At 47.1% G+C, this 13,100-nt stretch overlaps 1 pseudogene; it reads right to left on the bottom strand.

Annotated features, from left to right (window-relative positions):
* Window positions 1-12,573: 12,573 nt before the first annotated feature.
* LOC145246347 (U2 spliceosomal RNA) lies at window positions 12,574-12,788 on the bottom strand (annotated as a pseudogene).
* Window positions 12,789-13,100: the final 312 nt, after the last annotated feature.

Genomic DNA, 13,100 nt, shown 5'->3' with positions numbered 1-13,100 from the left:
CATATTTGACCTTGGTCACTGAAGGGGCAACCCTTTATACCAACAGTTTCTAATCCGGCTCCCACTTCCCTCCTCTCGGAAGCTGGATCCCCCTTTCCCTCCCCCTTCCCCATATCTCCACATTAAAAAACGGCCTCCTGCCTAATTTGCTCAGTGGGGAAACAAATAAATAAACAGCGTATATTTGGCCTTTTGGTCAGGATCAAAGTGTATTATCTGTCCGGCAGATACTGCAAGCTATGACTAGCTAGGACTAGCTATGACTAGCAAAGACCAGATGTGGGGGCAACCCCACATGCCTGACCTTTAACCAGCTCCCATTTCCCACCTCTCGGGAGCTGGTCCCCTTTTCCCCTTCCCCCTCCCTTCACTCCTCACATTAAAAATCGGCTTGTGCCTAATTTGCTCGGTGGAGGAGCAAATAAATACCATCTGTTCCGGCAGATACTGCAAGCAGAGACCAGATGTGGGGGCAACCCCACATGCCTGACCTTAAACCAGCTCCCATTTCCCACCTCTCGGGGGCTGATCCCCTTTTTCCCTTCCCCCTCCCTTCACTCCTCACATTAAAAATCGGCCTTGTGCCTAATTTGCTCGGTGGGGGAGCAAATAAATACCATCTGTTCCGGCAGATATTGCAACCAAAGACCCTATATGGGGGCGACCCCACAGATAAGACCTTGGTCAATGTAGAGGCAACCCTTCATACCAATTGTCACTATCCAGCTCCCCTACTTCCCGGGGAGTTGGTCCCCATTTCTCCTTCACTCCTCACATTAAAAATCGACCTTGTGCCTAATTTGCTCAGTAGGGGAGCAAATAAATACCTCAAAGTGTAGTATCTGTTCCGGCAGATACTGCAAGCAAAGATCATATGTGGGGGTAACCCCACATATCAGACCTTGGTCAATGTGGGGCAACCCTTCATACCAACAGTTCCTATCCAGCTCCCATTTCCCACGCATCGGGAGCTGGTCCCCTTTTCCCTCCCCCTCCCTCTCTCTCCACATTAAAAAACGGTCTTGTGCCTAATTTGCTCAGTGAGGAAGCAAATAAATACATACTGCAAGCAAAGACCATATGTGGGGGCGCCCTCACATATAAGACCTTGGTCAATATAGGGGCAACCCTTCATACCAATTGTCACTATCCAGCTTCCCTACTCCACGGGGAGTTGGTCCCCATTTCCCCTTCACTCCTCACTTTAAAAATCGGCCTTGTGCCTTATCTGGTCAGTGGGGGAGCAAATAAATACCTCAAAGTGTAGTATCTGTTCTTCAGATGCTGCACTTCCATTTCTTGTTCTCTTTCGGTGGAGGAGCAGTCCTTCAAGACAATTTTTTTTATTTTTGTACGTTTTCTCCACGTTAAAAAAACGACTCCAGTGTCTAACTCTGTCCTGTGGGGAGGCATTGTAAATAGGTACTCTATCAGCGTACGACAATACGCGGCCACACATAGAAAAAGGCGACACACTACTTTCCTTTTCTTTTTCGTTCCACCACACTTGCTTTTTCATTTCATCAATATGTTACAGTTTTTTGTGTCCTTGTCTAGGGTTAACTGAACGCTGCAATCATATTAACTAAAAATAAAAAGAGTAAAAAAAAAAAGGATAATTTGTAAAAGAAACTTATTTACAAAACAAAAGACAAACAAAGTAGAAAGAACGAATTGCTAGTAAGTTTTTTTATTTTTACAATCGTAACAGTGCAAGGGGAAATAACCTTCTGTTTTCTAGTTTATTTCTCTTTTGATTAAAGTAATTCTTTCTATCGTAATATTTGAGATATAAATGTCTCCAGAGACGCTAAAAAAACGTTTTACATTCAAATTTTTAAGCAATACTTTTATAATATTTTATATAAACTTTTATTGTTATTTCTTTTAATTAAGTAATTTATCATATTTTATATTTCATATTATTATATAATATTTTAAGTATTTTTATTTTGTTATAATTATTAATTATATTAAGAATTATATTTATTATATTTTATTTTTATTATATGTTATTATTTGGATAATTGATATTATTATTTCTGTAATAAATCATAATTTCTTCATATCATAAGAGAAAAATATGTCCTCCTATGACACTAATGAAATCTTCATTCTCCGCAGCTTTTTTTTTTTTCACATCTTATAACCCGAACGGTTCTCTAATCGTATTCGATGACAGACTCGACAAATCACTTTCGTCTCAGTGCAGCTATCACTGTTTCTTGGGCTGGTTCCGAATATCTAGGTATCAATCTTGATAACCCATCGGCGTGACCTATCTTTTTTGACGGTACATATTCTATTTTAAAATTATAATTCAATAAAATTACATCCCAACACTGTAGTCGATTTGCCGTGTGCGTTGATATACGTATTTTTGAACCCAAATTTTTTTATCAGCGATTTGTGGTGTGTTTGCGGAATAAATTCTTTTCCGTATACAAATCTGTGAAACTTTTTTACAACGTAATTTATTGCTAAACTCTTTTTTCAATTTAACTGTAATTTCGTTCTGCACACAACAACATTCTCAAGTCATGTGCTATTGGCTTTATAGATGTATTCTCGAACTTGTGCAGCACTACAGCACCTAACCCCTTATTGCTAGCATCAGCCGCTAAATGATTTTCTTCTGCGGATTGAAATGTGCCAATGATAAATCTGTTATCAAACAACTTTTATGTTTTTAAACACCTAATAAAGCAAAAAAGGTAAAAAAAGAAAAACATAATAGCCGCCAGAAACTTAATAAATGGCAAGTTTAATTAGCAGTTCTGTTTTAATGTGTCAAAGATTTCTGATGAGTCACATGGCATTGATAAAATTGTTTAATGGGAAAGAGAAAAGTAATTACATAGATTAATTGGCAAACTGGCGGATAAGGTTCACCTTGGTCAGAAGTTGAATATATATATATATATTGTTTAGCAGTAGAAAGTTTTTAAACAAAAAAACTTAGTCAATATTGATTTTCCAGTATAAAAATACTGATGGTCTTAAAGTGTTAATAATAGACGTTTTAAAAAGTCCTGTGATTTAAACTTCAGGTAAAATAGCAATAAACAAAATCTTTCAGGTTTAATTCTATTGGATAATATCTATGGTTGTATAAACTCATATAAGGTGATATGTATATATATGTTTGTGTGTGTGTGTGTGTGTGTGTGTGTGTGTGTGTGTGTGTGTGTGTGTGTGTGATTAAAATAGGATGAAAAATCCAACGATATGATGAAAACGGACGTGGTAAAACTAAGATCTTTTCACCTCCGTTTTTATCATATCATCTCTCTCTCTCTCTCTCTCTCTCTCTCTCTCTCTCTGTAAAATGAAAAAAAAATTATTACTGTAATAATTATATACATATAAATCTATAATGAGTAAATGGTAAATAGTAAAAACCTGCAAAAAGTGCTCAATACTACTGTAAAGCAAAATATATTTTTATTACTGCTTTTTCGTCTGTTTAGTTACATATGTTTCCACTGCTGGAATCAGAATTAATCTGCTAGTTTCATCATATATATATATATATATATATATATACCTATTTACTATGCCTCCCCACGGGACAGAGTTAGACACCAGGGTCGTTTTTTAACGTGGAGAAAAGGTACAAAAATAAAAATTGTCTCAGTCGTGAAGGATTTCTCCTCCACCGAAAGAGAACAAGAAAATGAAGTGCAGCATCTGAAGAACAGATGGTATTTATTTGCTCCCCCACCGAGCAAATTAGGCACAAGGCCGATTTTTAATGTGAGGAGTGAAGGGAGGGGGAAGGGAAAAAGGGGACCAGCTCCCGAGAGGTGGGAAATGGGAGCTGGTTAAAGGTCAGGCATGTGGGGTTGTCCCCACATCTGGTCTTTGCTAGTCATAGCTTGCAGTATCTGCCAGAACAGATGGTATTTATTTGCTCCCCCACCGAGCAAATTAGGCACAAGGCCGTTTTTAATGTGAGGAGTGAAGGGAGGGGGAAGGGAAAAAGGGGACCAGCTCCCGAGAGGTGGGAAATGGGAGCTGGTTAAAGGTCAGGCATGTGGGGTTGTCCCCACATCTGGTCTTTGCTAGTCATAGCTAGTCATAGCTTGCAGTATCTGCCAGAACAGATGGTATTTATTTGCTCCCCCACCGAGCAAATTATGCACAAGGCCGATTTTTAATGTGAGGAGTGAAGGGAGGGGGAAGGGAAAAAGGAGACCAGCTCCCGAGAGGTGGGAAATGGGAGCTGGTCAATGGTCAGGCATGTGGGGTCGCCCCCACATCTGGTCCCTGCTAGTCATAGCTAGTCATAGCTAGTCATAGCTTGCAGTATCTGCCAGAACAGATGGTATTTATTTGCTCCCCCACCGAGCAAATTAGGCACAAGGCCGATTTTTAAAGTGAGGAGTGAAGGGGAAATGGGGACCAACTCCCCGGGGAGTAGGGGAGCTGGATAGTGACAATTGGTATGAAGGGTTGCCCCTACATTGACCAAGGTCTTATATGTGGAGTTGCCCCCACATATGGTCTTTGCTTGCAGTATCTGCCGGAACAGATGGTATTTATTTGCTCCCCCACTGAGCAAATTAGGCACAAGGCCGTTTTTAATGTGAGGTAAAAACCAGCTCCCCTAAAAGTAGGCAAAAAGGGGGCACTCTGGTTACCAAAAATAATAATTGTCCCAGTATAGAGGGTTTCCCCTCCATTGACTGGTACAAATTATCTTAAGTGCAGCATCTGCCGGAACAGATGGTGTTTATTTGCTCCCCCACCGAGCAAATTAGGCACAAGGCCGATTTTTAATGTGAGGAGTGAAGGGAGGGGGAAGGGAAAAGGGGACCAGCTCCCGAGAGGCGGGAAATGGGAGCTGGTTAATGGTCAGGCATGTGGGGTTGCCCCCACATCTGGTCTTTGCTAGTCATAGCTAGTCATAGCTTGCAATATCTGTCGGAACAGATACTACACTTTGATCTTGTTTATATATTTTATTGAGAAAGAAAAAATTGAACATAAAAAAAAAACGTACAAAAAATTCAATTCAACAAAATTAGGCACAAGGCCCTACAAGAAATTGGGAGGGGGAGGGTACAGGGTCTTTTTGACTATGTAACAGATGAGACTTTGAAGTCTTACTCTTGACTGGCAACATTTACCAAAATACCTCAATCACTCTGTGGATCCTAATCTAACTAATAACCCCAGAGTTCAATGTAAAATTTAACTATGTACAATTTGTATATTCATTTCTGTATGTTGTGTGTGCATTTTTTTTTTTTTTTTTTTTTTTTTGTGTGTGTGTATGTGTGAGAAAATAAAGTTCGATTTCATTAGAAAGAGTTCTTGAATTAATTGGCATAAAATGTTCGTGGAGTGGGAAAAAACTAATGAAAATGTTCATTTCAAAAATAAGGAAAAAACTACTAATGTGTTGTTAGTAAGACCCCCCTGTACTATTCTATGTGGCTAGATCCCCCACTGTTTTCCGGGGAACCGAAAACAAGCAGAGCATCCCTAATGGGGTTTGGGGAAGTCGCCTTAATGGAGGTGGGAGAAAATAAAGCAACGGATGGAGGGGGTAGGAAGGTGACCTCTGAGTAGGGGGATGACCGGGAGCATCAGAAAATAAAGATGAGGAGCAGGGGGGTTGGGCAGACTCAGAGGTTCTCTAATACCAAAAAATAAAATCAGGAACAGGATCTCATTTGTACCACCAGTCAAGAGTTACTTTACTGAACTTATAATGCTAACCTAGGCGGGATGGGTTCCGTAGGACCCAGCACCGCCCATGCCATGCCTAAGGAGGGAACACGTATTGAAACTTGGCTCCTCGACGGATGCACAAACTAGTGCTGTGCACCCACCTCTTGTCAAATTCCACTCTAGGCAACCTCTTCCAATCGCATCTGATCTTTACTTTAAGCAAATGTTTAAAGTAAACGATCAGATCCCGATCAGGAACAGATGTCCCTTCGTGGACCAACTTGAGGCGCGCGATCCAAATGGTCATGCGCGCTACTGCTAGGATCGCCAGGAAAACCAAACTTTCCTCCCTGGGGAACGGCGGCTCCATGTTGTACACAAAAGTTCCTACGTCGAGATCGAGCAGACACTCGGCATCGATGCGAGCTGTTACCCCCTCGATGTACCTTAATAGGGGCTGTATCCGGCTGCAACTAAAAAATGCGTGCTCGATTGTTTCGGGCTCGCGTTCGTCACAGCACGGACAGAAGCGGCTGGTATGTTCTTTATACCGGAAAAGTACGTCGAAGAGGGGCAGCGCATTTCGGACCAGTCGCCAAGTCAGGGAGAATTCCGAGTTATTCAGAATCTCCCGTCCCGGCGCCCAACGCCATTGAGAACGGACAACCTCCATCGACCATCCCATCCGCCTACAAAGTGGATCCTTCGCGGTCCCCTCCACTAAATCCCGATACAGTTTCTTCCTTGGCTGATCGAGGACATTGGTCCCCGGCAAAGCTCTAAGAGCGGTTCGGCATTCGGAGAAGAACTTGGACTCCCCCTTCGGTCTACGACGACCTTCTACCGAAGGGTTGGGTTTGAGATTGGGAAACGAGTTCTCAACCACAGGGACCCAAGGAGCGTCTCCTTCAAGCGAACGACCCAGGAAAGCCAATCTCTCGGCATTTCTATGACACAAGAGACTGGGCTGACCCAGGCCTCCCTCGCTCGGATTTTGAACACAGACCTCTCTGCAGACATAATGCTTACCCTCGTTCCACAAAAGTGAATCGAGGCGCCCTTGTAAGCGGGTTAGTCGTTCTGCAGGGAGAGGAAGTACAGACAAACGGTAAAGGATGAGCGGAAAGACGTATGTAGCACACGCCTCCGCCCGACCCTTCAAGGACAATTTCCTTCCAATCCAAGTCTTTACTGACGATTTGACCTTAGACTGTACTTCCGACCAATTCTTTTCCAGCTGAAGTCCCGGTCCAAACCAGACACCGAGAATACGGACCGGTCCATCGGTCCAGCTGAAAATACCTGGAAGCGAGTTTACCCCGGTCCAGGCCCCCAACCGCAGGCCAACAGACTTGCTACGGTTGAAGATGGCCCCTGTTACTTCTTCGTATCGAGCGAGCGCCTCGACCACCGCTTGAACGTCCGTGAGGCAAGACACGAACACGGTGACGTCATCGGCGAACGCGGAAACCCTGGCTCGTGTGCCTCCAGGGAGAGCTATTCCGCGCAGGACTGGTGTAGCCGCCTCGTCCCTTAACTTGCGAAGGAGGGGTTCCAACGCCAGGACATACAACAGAGGCGACAGCGGACAACCCTGTCGCACCGACCGAGAGACAGCGAATGACTCCGACAGCTTACCGTTGATCTGCACCGCTACCGTCGGCCTGTCATACAGAACAAAGATCCACTTGCGGAAGTCCGGATTAAATCCGGCGGCCTCTAGCACAGATCCTAGGAACCGATGGTCGACCCTATCAAATGCCTTGGACTGATCCAAACTGATCAGCGCGGCTTCGGCGTCGTCTTCTGTCCCCTCTATGATCGAGCGTATCAAGTGCAAATTGTCTTGAATCGATCTCCCCTTCACAGCATAAGTCTGGTCCGGTTCGATCAAGTCAGTGATGACAACCTGCAAGCGATTCGCAAGAATCTTTGCCAAAATCTTTAACTCTGTGTTTAGCAGAGTCAAGGGCCTAAAATCATCAAAGTTTTCCCTCCCACCATGCCGTTGACCTTTCCTCAGCAATGTGATCACACCCTTGGTCACCTGTCCAGGGATGGAACCCTGGGCAAACCAATGGTTGAACATATCCTTCAGAATAGGGACCAACATGGGCGACAGCCTCAATTAAAACTCGTAGGGTAAACCATCAAGCCCCGGGGATTTGTTATAGCCGACCTGCTTCAACGCAGTAATGACCTCATGTTCAGTAATAAGACCATCACAGCTAGCTGCCCGAGCCGCCGTGAGGCGGGGCGAGTCAGCCAAATAGCTGCCAAACTCATCAACCCTGAGTCCGGGTAGTTGGGTGAAGCGCACTGATAGATGCTCCCGAAACCCCTCGCAGATCTCCCGAGTCGATACTAAGGGGTGTCCTTCCAGGTTATGTACTTTACGAATGTACCCATCCGAACCGCGCCTTAAAGCAGCCTTACGCTCAACAGCGTCAACATTCACAGCCTCGTTAGAAACTTTCTTTAACCTAGCCCTAACTACTTGACCTTCATACCGCTCGCTAGCCAAGCGGTTGAGATCTTGTTTAGCTAGTGCTAACTCTAGGGGGTCCCCCCCCTCCACCGCCCGGGTCAGCTTATCCTCTAAACGCTTCTTTGCCTTAGCCTTATCTATCGCGAGGCGTTGGCTATACTGTACAGAGAAGCGCCTAATTTTGGCCTTGAGACTAACCCACCACTTACTCCCTGTAACCGCCCCCACTAAAGCCCGCTGAATTAGATCAGTGACCTTCAACCGGTAGTCCTCCAGCTCCAACAAGGTGCTGTTGAACTTCCAGTATCCGGCCAGTTTAGGTCTAGCACTTAAGCTCAAACGGGCCATAACAAGTTTATGGTCCGAGTGTCCTAGCAAGTGGAACGTGGGGCAAGATAGGAAGTCTACATCGCCTCTTCTAACTAACATCCGATCCAAGTAAGTGCTTGGATGGGAAGGCACTACAGGATGCCACGTCCACATCTCCCGCCCCGGATGATCCAGACGAAATCTGTCGACGAGATCGCATGAGGCCATCAGGTCAGACAGACTGCTGTCACACCACACCGACCCGCTAGTCCCCCCGACCTTATCTATTTTGGGATCAAGGATTGCATTCCAATCCCCCATTAAAACTAATCGTTCCGGATCCACTAAGAAGCCCTCCAACCGTCGAAAAAAGGTTGCCCTCTCTACAGTAGCATTGGGAGCATAAACAGCAACAATCCGAAAAACACTACAATTAACAGCAACATCAACAACAAGCGCCCGCCCGTCCTCGCCTTCGTGAACAACATTCACCGACGCTGACAGGGTGCGACTCACTAGCAAGGAGATTCCACGACTATAGGTATTGCCATATGCTGAGTAGACATCGTAATCGTTTACCAGCACCTGACAATCCCCGTCACAAACAAAGTGGGTCTCCTGGATAGCGGCAATATCTACCTTGAGGGACACCAAGTCTCTCACAACGCGCGAGGCCTTGCTTCGACACCTGATGCCCCTCACATTCAATGTAGCCAAGTTCAAAGACATGATCACTTACCTCAAGCACTGTCACAGACGGGTCTGAAATCCTGGGCAGTGAGGACATGGCAGGCCTGGCCAAGGCTGCCGGTAAGTAAATCCGATGAAGGTGATCCATCCTTGGCCACGCCCCCCACGTCCAGGGGGAAGGTTAGTTTGAGTGCCCTGTATAGCGATGGGTGTACATACATGGGGATTCTACCCTCACATTTAAAGAAAATGTTGGTCAGTGAAGGATGGTCCCTATCCACCAGCTGCTGGCCTGGGATCGCATTCTTCGCTGCCTTAATCATTGCCCACATTCCTCCAGTCCTAGCGTCCTTGTCGACCCTAACGAAAGTGGTCAACAAGGGAGCGTCCTTGAATTTAGTGGGGTCTGTTACTAGGTCTCCACCGACTTTTTCAAAGTTTTTAAGTTTATTGTACCGGACCTTCTGTTGTCCTTTAAGGTCCGGAGCCGGTTGGAGAGGGTCTGTTTCACAAATCCTGCTTCCTGGCAGGAAGGGGAGCTTTTTGGTCCGTTCAGTGCGGACTTTGGGAGTGGGGGAGGGGACCTCTTTTGGTTGATGGGGAGGCTGAGCGCTTGGGGAGGGGGTAGCCTGCTCGTTTTCTTCTTTTTGGCTCCTGTCACGGGATGAGGGGCGGGAAGAGTTTCTTGGGGCCTTTATAGGAGAGGGGGAAGGTTGTTCGGGTTGCTGGGGTGTTGGGATCACAGGGGGCTCATCCTGTGTTGTTGTTGCGAGGGAGTCCTTCTCAGTCTCAGTGGGGGTAGGAGGGTTTGCGCGTGTCTTGCGGCTTTTCCTCCTCCTGGCCCTCCTGATCTCTGTTGCGCTCAGGGCCACAGAGACTGTTGTTGTCTCTTCCTCTGCCTCTGACGCGGCCTCCTCCTCAGATTCTGGTAGTTTCCTCTTGTTTGAGGAGGAGGGTGTCTGTGTGTCCATTTTCTCCGTCTCGCTCTTCGGTTGTTCTTGGTCTTGGGTGACTGTCTGCAAGGATGGCTGTTTGTTGATCTTGCCTTTCTTTACGACCGTCACCCAGCCTGTCGGTGCCTCTGGAGGATTTGCGGCCGGCGCGGGAGCAGCGGCTTGATTTGTTGTCACGCTTGTTCCCGCCGCTTTTGTGGTCTTCTTCCCTCCATTCCTCTTTGGACAGTCCTTCGCCATATGCCCTTGTTGTGTGCACAGCCAGCAATGAGGCCTCCTCCCTTCCACTATAAGGGAGAGTGTCCACTCTCCGAACTTGAGTGTGGCTGGGATGGCGTAGAATCCAGCCTTGTCCAGGACCATCTGGACTTTGTAGTCCCCGGTCATGATGTTTCTTAATCCGTGGACCGGGGTGACTTCCTCTACGTCTCCATACTGGCTTAGGATAGCCCCCAGTTGTTTGGCCTCCATATAGCAGGGGACATTTAGAGCAGAAACATTTGCTCTCCTCTTGTTCATATAGATGGGTTGGAGCTTTATGTTCCTGCTCTGATGGCAGGTCCTGGACAGCCTGACTGCGTCTTCGGAGGTGGGGAGCAGAACATCCCACTGTGCGTAACTCCTTCTACAGATGTAGTTGGCGGGAATGTTCTGCTCCAGTAACACGTTCATCATGGTGTCCTTGTTGACGCCCGTCAGACCCCTTGTCTTGGTGTCTGAAGTTATCAGCGAGAGCACTCTTTTCTCCAGAACTTCCACTTGACCCGGGAGGGGTTGGATGTTGTTCCCCTGGGTATACTCCTTGTAAGTGGAGTCGAAGAGTGCTCTGTAGTCTTCGGGCGTCAACTTCCCTTGCTGCTCTTTGGGGCCCCATGCCGGTCCTCCATCCTGGTGGGTGTCAGCTGGACTCGGGTTGGGGGGCGTAGCTGGTGTTGTGGGGCTCTCCATTGTCATGGGCATTTTTGGTTTCGGAACGGGGCCGTTACCAGGCAAAGTAGGCCATTGTGTTTTTGGCGTTGTTTCGTCCTGGCTTGGTTTGCTCTCCGGGCCGCTCCCCTTTCTTATTTTCTTCCTTTGCTGGGTGGCTGTCCCCTTGGGGGATGGAGGTGTCTCCCCTTCTGGTGCCGTGTTCCCAGCTGGAGCCTTGGTGGGTACTGTCAAGGGTGTCTCTCCTTCCAACTTGCTTTTGTTACCACTGGCCGGAGAGTCACCCCTTTTCCGTATTTGGTCCTCTTGGGGAGTGTTGGGGGGCCAATCACTGTCTTCCCCGTCGAATAGTGAGCAGATGGAGGCTATTACGTCTTCATCCAGCGCCTCGGTTTGGTCCGCGGTGCTGTTTTCCTCCTTTTCTGTTGGGGAGTCGCCCTTTGGGGGAGCGGGGGATGGGTTCCCCGGTCTTCCTCCCTTGGTTCTGCCGTCCTCGGGTGCAGCTGGTTGGCTGGGTTCTGCACTTTCCCCAGCTAGTGACTTAACGGCAGCTTTTTCCGCTGGGTTGCCCTCGTGGGGAGCGGTTGCAGGTGCTTTTCGGGGGGTCGCCGCGGGCTGCGGCCCTACCCTCCCGCTTTCTTCCAAGGTCGCCGCGCGCCGGGGCCCTACCTTGTTTCCTGGCGCCGTCTCGCCGGGAGATGCATCAGCTCCCTCACATAGGGAGTCGTTAGCAATTGAGATGCTGCGCATTTGGGGTGACGTACCCCTCCTGCCTGGCATCGTGGCGGTTGCACTGGCCGCTGGCGCGGACCAAAGTGTAGTGGGGGAAAAGAAAACCCAGGGGAATGGAGGGGGAGGAGGGGGAGGAGCGGACTTTGAAGAAATTAGAGTTTTTGACTTCCCCTCACGGGGATGTCGGGTTAGCAGCTCAGATCCCCCCGCGAGGGGGGAGAGCAGAGAAGAAAGACGCAGTGGGTGCTAGCGGGTCAGAGTGCCGCGTCGCAATTAAGAGAGAGAGGGGATAGGCATCCCTGCCCACAGAGGGGAGCAGAAACAAAGCACCCGCCCTACCCCACGTCACCCTACCCACTAACTTACCCCAACGGAAGCGAGAAAGAGAACCCTGTCTGCTCGATCCACTGGGAGAGCAGCGAAGATAGACAAAGTTTGGGCCTGGCAGGTCAGAGTGCTGCTCAGGCAATTAAGTGTTGAGAAATTAGACCATCCCAGTCTCGAGAAGTGAGACTGAAACGAAGAAAAAACAACATGCAAAAACAACAAATGAAAAAAGAAGGTCTCAACTACCAGCGATAGTGGTGTTGGTCCCGAGATTCCAGTCTCCCAAAAGAGGGGATCGGTTTCCGGGTCCAAGCTCCCACAAATGTGGAGTCGGTCCTCTAGGTCCTGACTCCCCAAAGGAGGGGGTCGGTCCTTGCTAACAAAAGTTAGTAAGAAAAAACACCTTAACCTAGCCCGAAAGCCCGGTGGTGGGTCAAGTTTAGTAACTGAGAGAACAGATGGTATTTATTTGCTCCCCCACTGAGCAAATTAGGCACAAGGCCGTTTTTAATGTGAGGTAAAAACCAGCTCCCCTAAAAGGGGTCACTCTGGTTACCAAAAATAATAATTGTCCCAGTATAGAGGGTTTCCCCTCCATTGACTGGTACAAATTATCTTAAGTGCAGCATCTGCCGGAACAGATACTACACTTTGATCTTGGCCAAAAGGCCAAAGATATATATATATATATATATATATATATATATAAACTAACATAAAAAATATTTAACCTAGGTTTAAAATTGGACGCTTCCTACTAAAATAGCACACACAAAGGAACTGGTGAACCGGAGGTCACCTGGGCCTTTTTCCTGTAAATGCGTGCTCATTGGCTTATTAGGAAGGGTGCGGTAGGAACTAGTAATTTGATTGACTAACAAGAACACAATAAAAGGTGCGTATATAAAAACGCGAGACAACCAAAAAAATGCTCGCATAAGCCTGATTAATCCTAGCGGAATACTCTGTGTAGTTTAATCGCCATATATATTTTA

This window comes from Euprymna scolopes, chromosome 23 (assembly GCF_053919585.1).
Source record: "Euprymna scolopes isolate OS-2025 chromosome 23, ASM5391958v1, whole genome shotgun sequence".
NCBI lineage: Eukaryota > Metazoa > Mollusca > Cephalopoda > Sepiida > Sepiolidae > Euprymna > Euprymna scolopes.
Note: the sequence above shows the minus strand (reverse complement) of the source record. Positions and strands in the feature narration are given on the sequence as shown.